This window comes from Limanda limanda, chromosome 10 (genome assembly GCF_963576545.1).
Source record: "Limanda limanda chromosome 10, fLimLim1.1, whole genome shotgun sequence".
NCBI lineage: Eukaryota > Metazoa > Chordata > Actinopteri > Pleuronectiformes > Pleuronectidae > Limanda > Limanda limanda.
Window position 1 is genome coordinate 5,580,430 of NC_083645.1, and position 5,000 is coordinate 5,585,429.

Below are 5,000 nucleotides of genomic sequence, written 5' to 3' on the forward strand. Positions count from 1 at the left end.
CTGCGAAAGGATGACACGAAAATTCGTGAAGCGTTTCCATATTTTGGTCCAAAAATGACTTTGGCACAAGGCTACTTAATCCTTTTCTAGGAATCTTCCGCTTATCTGTGTTCCAGGAGGCTTTACTCTGAGCCTCTTTATGAATTCACACGGTACAACCTGGACGGATTTGTAGCCATTTTCAATGTATCGTGATCGTTAGAGAGGCCAGTGATGCGAAACCATATTTCCCACAATGGGTGTGACCAAAGTTTAGCCTCCTTCCTTTTTTGACCGTAGCAATGGGTCCACTCACCTGATGGGGGAATATACAGGCACCACTGCAGGGAAACACCTGTACTTGCTCCGGCAGTACATATAATAAATTGGATACGATACAGAGAAGATTAGCATGGCCCTGCGAAAGGATGACACGCAAATTCGTGAAGCATTTCCATATTTTGGTCCAAAAATGACTTTGGCACAAGGCTACTTTCATCCTTTTCTAGGACTCTTCCGCTTATCTGTGTTCCAGGAGACTTTACTCTGAGCCTCTTTAAGAATTCACACGGTACAAACTGGAAGGATTTGTAGCCATTTTCAATGTATCAGTGATCATTAGAGAGAGGCCAGTGATGCGAAACCATATTTCCCACAATGGGTGTGACCAAAGTTTAGCCTCCTTCCTTTTTTGACCGTAGCAAAGGGTCCACTCACCTGATGGGGGAATATACAGGCACCACTGCAGGGCAACACCTGTACTTGCTCCGGCAGTACATATAATAAATTGGATACGATACAGAGAAGATTAGCATGGCCCCTGCGAAAGGATGACACGCAAATTCGTGAAGCGTTTCCATATTTTGGTCCAAAAATGACTTTGTCACAAGGCTACTTTCATCCTTTTCTAGGAATCTTCTGCTTATCTGTGTTCCAGGAGGCTTTACTCTGAGCCTCTTTATGAATTCACAGGTACAAACTGGAAGGATTTGTAGCCATTTTTAATGTATCAGTGATTGTTAGAGCGAGGCCAGTAATGCGAAACCATATTTCCCACAATGGGTGTGACCAAAGTTTAGCCTCCTTCCTTTTTTGACCGTAGCAAAGGGTCCACTCACCTGATGGGGGAATATATACAGGCAACACTGCAGGGAAAAACCTGTACTTGCTTCGGCAGTACATATAATAAATTGGATACGATACAGAGAAGATTAGCATGGCCCCTGCGAAAGGAAGACACGCAAATTCGTGAAGCGTTTCCATATTTTGGTCCAAAAATGACTTTGGCACAAGGCTACTTCATCCCTTTCTAGGAATCTTCCGCTTATCTGTGTTCCAGGAGGCTTTACTCTGAGCCTCTTTATGAATTCACACGGTACAAACTGGAAGGATTTGTAGCCATTTTCAATGTATCGGTGATCGTTAGAGAGAGGCCAGTGATGCGAAACCATATTTCCCACAATGGGTGTGACCAAAGTTTAGCCTCCTTCCTTTTTTGACCGTAGCAAAGGGTCCACTCACCTGATGGGGGATTATACAGGCACCACTGCAGGGAAACACCTGTACTTGCTCCGGCAGTACATATAATAAATTGGATACGATACAGAGAAGATTAGCATGGCCCCTGCGAAAGAATGACATGCAAATTCGTGAAGCGTTTCCATATTTTGGTCCAAAAATGACTTTGTCACAAGGCTACTTTCATCCTTTTCTAGGAATCTTCTGCTTATCTGTGTTCCAGGAGGCTTTACTCTGAGCCTCTTTATGAATTCACAGGTACAAACTGGAAGGATTTGTAGCCATTTTTAATGTATCAGTGATCGTTAGAGCGAGGCCAGTAATGCGAAACCATATTTCCCACAATGGGTGTGACCAAAGTTTAGCCTCCTTCCTTTTTTGACCGTAGCAAAGGGTCCACTCACCTGATGGGGGAATATACAGGCACCACTGCAGGGAAAAACCTATACTTGCTTCAGCAGTACATATAATAAATTGGATACGTTACAGAGAAGATTAGCATGGCCCCTGCGAAAGGATGACACGCAAATTCGTGAAGCGTTTCCATATTTTGGTCCAAAAATGACTTTGGCACAAGGCTACTTCATCCTTTTCTAGGAATCTTCCGCTTATCTGTGTTCCAGGAGGCTTTACTCTGAGCCTCTTTATGAATTCACACGGTACAAACTGGACGGATTTGTAGCCATTTTCAATGTATCGGTGATCGTTAGAGAGAGGCCAGTGATGCGAAACCATATTTCCCACAATGGGTGTGACCAAAGTTTAGCCTCCTTCCTTTTTTGACCGTAGCAAAGGGTCCACTCACCTGATGGGTGAATATACAGGCACCACTGCAGGGAAACACCTTTACTTGCTCCGCCAGTACATATAATAAATTGGATACGATACAGAGAAGATTAGCATGGCCCCTGAGAAAGGATGACACGCAAATTCGTGAAGCGTTTCCATATTTTGGTCCAAAAATGACTTTGGCACAAGGCTACTTTCATCCTTTTCTAGGAATCTTCCGCTTATCTGTGTTCCAGGAGGCTTTACTCTGAGCCTCTTTATGAATTCCCACGGTACAACCTGGACGGATTTGTAGCCATTTTCAATGTATCGGTGATCGTTAGAGAGAGGCCAGTGATGCTAAACCATATTTCCACCAATGGGTGTGACCAAAGTTTAGCCTCCTTCCTTTTTTGACCGTAGCAAAGGGTCCACTCACCTGATGGGGGAATATACAGGCACCACTGCAGGGAAAAACCTGTACTTGCTTCAGCAGTACATATAATAAATTGGATACGATACAGAGAAGATTAGCATGGCCCCTGCGAAAGGATGACACGCAAATTCGTGAAGCGTTTCCATATTTTGGTCAAAAAATGACTTTGGCACAAGGCTACTTCATCCTTTTCTAGGAATCTTCCGCTTATCTGTGTTCCAGGAGGCTTTACTCTGAGCCTCTTTATGAATTCACACGGTACAAACTGGAAGGATTTGTAGCCATTTTCAATGTATCGGTGATCGTTAGAGAGAGGCCAGTGATGCGAAACCATATTTCCCACAATGGGTGTGACCAAAGTTTAGCCTCCTTCCTTTTTTGACCGTAGCAAAGGGTCCACTCACCTGATGGGGGATTATACAGGCACCACTGCAGGGAAACACCTGTACTTGCTCCGGCAGTACATATAATAAATTGGATACGATACAGAGAAGATTAGCATGGCCCCTGCGAAAGAATGACATGCAAATTCGTGAAGCGTTTCCATATTTTGGTCCAAAAATGACTTTGTCACAAGGCTACTTTCATCCTTTTCTAGGAATCTTCTGCTTATCTGTGTTCCAGGAGGCTTTACTCTGAGCCTCTTTATGAATTCACAGGTACAAACTGGAAGGATTTGTAGCCATTTTTAATGTATCAGTGATCGTTAGAGCGAGGCCAGTAATGCGAAACCATATTTCCCACAATGGGTGTGACCAAAGTTTAGCCTCCTTCCTTTTTTGACCGTAGCAAAGGGTCCACTCACCTGATGGGGGAATATACAGGCACCACTGCAGGGAAAAACCTATACTTGCTTCAGCAGTACATATAATAAATTGGATACGTTACAGAGAAGATTAGCATGGCCCCTGCGAAAGGATGACACGAAAATTCGTGAAGCGTTTCCATATTTTGGTCCAAAAATGACTTTGGCACAAGGCTACTTCATCCTTTTCTAGGAATCTTCCGCTTATCTGTGTTCCAGGAGGCTTTACTCTGAGCCTCTTTATGAATTCACACGGTACAAACTGGACGGATTTGTAGCCATTTTCAATGTATCGGTGATCGTTAGAGAGAGGCCAGTGATGCGAAACCATATTTCCCACAATGGGTGTGACCAAAGTTTAGCCTCCTTCCTTTTTTGACCGTAGCAAAGGGTCCACTCACCTGATGGGTGAATATACAGGCACCACTGCAGGGAAACACCTTTACTTGCTCCGCCAGTACATATAATAAATTGGATACGATACAGAGAAGATTAGCATGGCCCCTGAGAAAGGATGACACGCAAATTCGTGAAGCGTTTCCATATTTTGGTCCAAAAATGACTTTGGCACAAGGCTACTTTCATCCTTTTCTAGGAATCTTCCGCTTATCTGTGTTCCAGGAGGCTTTACTCTGAGCCTCTTTATGAATTCCCACGGTACAACCTGGACGGATTTGTAGCCATTTTCAATGTATCGGTGATCGTTAGAGAGAGGCCAGTGATGCTAAACCATATTTCCACCAATGGGTGTGACCAAAGTTTAGCCTCCTTCCTTTTTTGACCGTAGCAAAGGGTCCACTCACCTGATGGGGGAATATACAGGCACCACTGCAGGGAAAAACCTGTACTTGCTTCAGCAGTACATATAATAAATTGGATACGATACAGAGAAGATTAGCATGGCCCCTGCGAAAGGATGACACGCAAATTCGTGAAGCGTTTCCATATTTTGGTCAAAAAATGACTTTGGCACAAGGCTACTTCATCCTTTTCTAGGAATCTTCCGCTTATCTGTGTTCCAGGAGGCTTTACTCTGAGCCTCTTTATGAATTCACACGGTACAAACTGGAAGGATTTGTAGCCATTTTCAATGTATCGGTGATCGTTAGAGAGAGGCCAGTGATGCGAAACCATATTTCCCACAATGGGTGTGACCAAAGTTTAGCCTCCTTCCTTTTTTGACCGTAGCAAAGGGTCCACTCACCTGATGGGGGATTATACAGGCACCACTGCAGGGAAACACCTGTACTTGCTCCGGCAGTACATATAATAAATTGGGTACGATACAGAGAAGATTAGCATGGCCCCTGCGAAAGAATGACATGCAAATTCGTGAAGCGTTTCCATATTTTGGTCCAAAAATGACTTTGTCACAAGGCTACTTTCATCCTTTTCTAGGAATCTTCTGCTTATCTGTGTTCCAGGAGGCTTTACTCTGAGCCTCTTTATGAATTCACAGGTACAAACTGGAAGGATTTGTAGCCATTTTTAATG

At 43.8% G+C, this 5,000-nt stretch overlaps 13 non-coding genes across 13 annotated transcripts in view; all 13 read left to right on the plus strand.

The window, feature by feature from the left end:
• Positions 1-45, plus strand: part of LOC133012654 (U6 spliceosomal RNA) — a 107-nt gene extending 62 nt beyond the window's left edge. The window contains exon 1 of the small nuclear RNA XR_009681098.1: positions 1-45. This exon is cut by the window's left edge and continues 62 nt beyond it. This is a non-coding gene — a small nuclear RNA (U6 spliceosomal RNA).
• Positions 46-336: 291 nt separating this feature from the next.
• On the plus strand, positions 337-442 carry LOC133012441 (U6 spliceosomal RNA). The gene has a single exon (XR_009680900.1). It is a non-coding gene; the product is annotated as a U6 spliceosomal RNA (small nuclear RNA).
• Positions 443-737: 295 nt separating this feature from the next.
• On the plus strand, positions 738-844 carry LOC133012756 (U6 spliceosomal RNA). The gene has a single exon (XR_009681194.1). It is a non-coding gene; the product is annotated as a U6 spliceosomal RNA (small nuclear RNA).
• Positions 845-1,140: 296 nt separating this feature from the next.
• Positions 1,141-1,247, plus strand: LOC133012831 (U6 spliceosomal RNA). Its single transcript, XR_009681265.1, has one exon. It is a non-coding gene; the product is annotated as a U6 spliceosomal RNA (small nuclear RNA).
• A 294-nt stretch (positions 1,248-1,541) lies between these two features.
• On the plus strand, positions 1,542-1,648 carry LOC133012349 (U6 spliceosomal RNA). Its single transcript, XR_009680813.1, has one exon. It is a non-coding gene; the product is annotated as a U6 spliceosomal RNA (small nuclear RNA).
• A 294-nt stretch (positions 1,649-1,942) lies between these two features.
• LOC133012414 (U6 spliceosomal RNA) lies at positions 1,943-2,049 on the plus strand. Its single transcript, XR_009680874.1, has one exon. It is a non-coding gene; the product is annotated as a U6 spliceosomal RNA (small nuclear RNA).
• Positions 2,050-2,343: 294 nt separating this feature from the next.
• LOC133012439 (U6 spliceosomal RNA) lies at positions 2,344-2,450 on the plus strand. Its single transcript, XR_009680898.1, has one exon. It is a non-coding gene; the product is annotated as a U6 spliceosomal RNA (small nuclear RNA).
• A 295-nt stretch (positions 2,451-2,745) lies between these two features.
• On the plus strand, positions 2,746-2,852 carry LOC133012568 (U6 spliceosomal RNA). The gene has a single exon (XR_009681018.1). It is a non-coding gene; the product is annotated as a U6 spliceosomal RNA (small nuclear RNA).
• Positions 2,853-3,146: 294 nt separating this feature from the next.
• Positions 3,147-3,253, plus strand: LOC133012350 (U6 spliceosomal RNA). The gene has a single exon (XR_009680814.1). It is a non-coding gene; the product is annotated as a U6 spliceosomal RNA (small nuclear RNA).
• A 294-nt stretch (positions 3,254-3,547) lies between these two features.
• Positions 3,548-3,654, plus strand: LOC133012423 (U6 spliceosomal RNA). The gene has a single exon (XR_009680883.1). It is a non-coding gene; the product is annotated as a U6 spliceosomal RNA (small nuclear RNA).
• A 294-nt stretch (positions 3,655-3,948) lies between these two features.
• LOC133012440 (U6 spliceosomal RNA) lies at positions 3,949-4,055 on the plus strand. The gene has a single exon (XR_009680899.1). It is a non-coding gene; the product is annotated as a U6 spliceosomal RNA (small nuclear RNA).
• Positions 4,056-4,350: 295 nt separating this feature from the next.
• On the plus strand, positions 4,351-4,457 carry LOC133012569 (U6 spliceosomal RNA). Its single transcript, XR_009681019.1, has one exon. It is a non-coding gene; the product is annotated as a U6 spliceosomal RNA (small nuclear RNA).
• A 294-nt stretch (positions 4,458-4,751) lies between these two features.
• Positions 4,752-4,858, plus strand: LOC133012343 (U6 spliceosomal RNA). The gene has a single exon (XR_009680807.1). It is a non-coding gene; the product is annotated as a U6 spliceosomal RNA (small nuclear RNA).
• Positions 4,859-5,000: the final 142 nt, after the last annotated feature.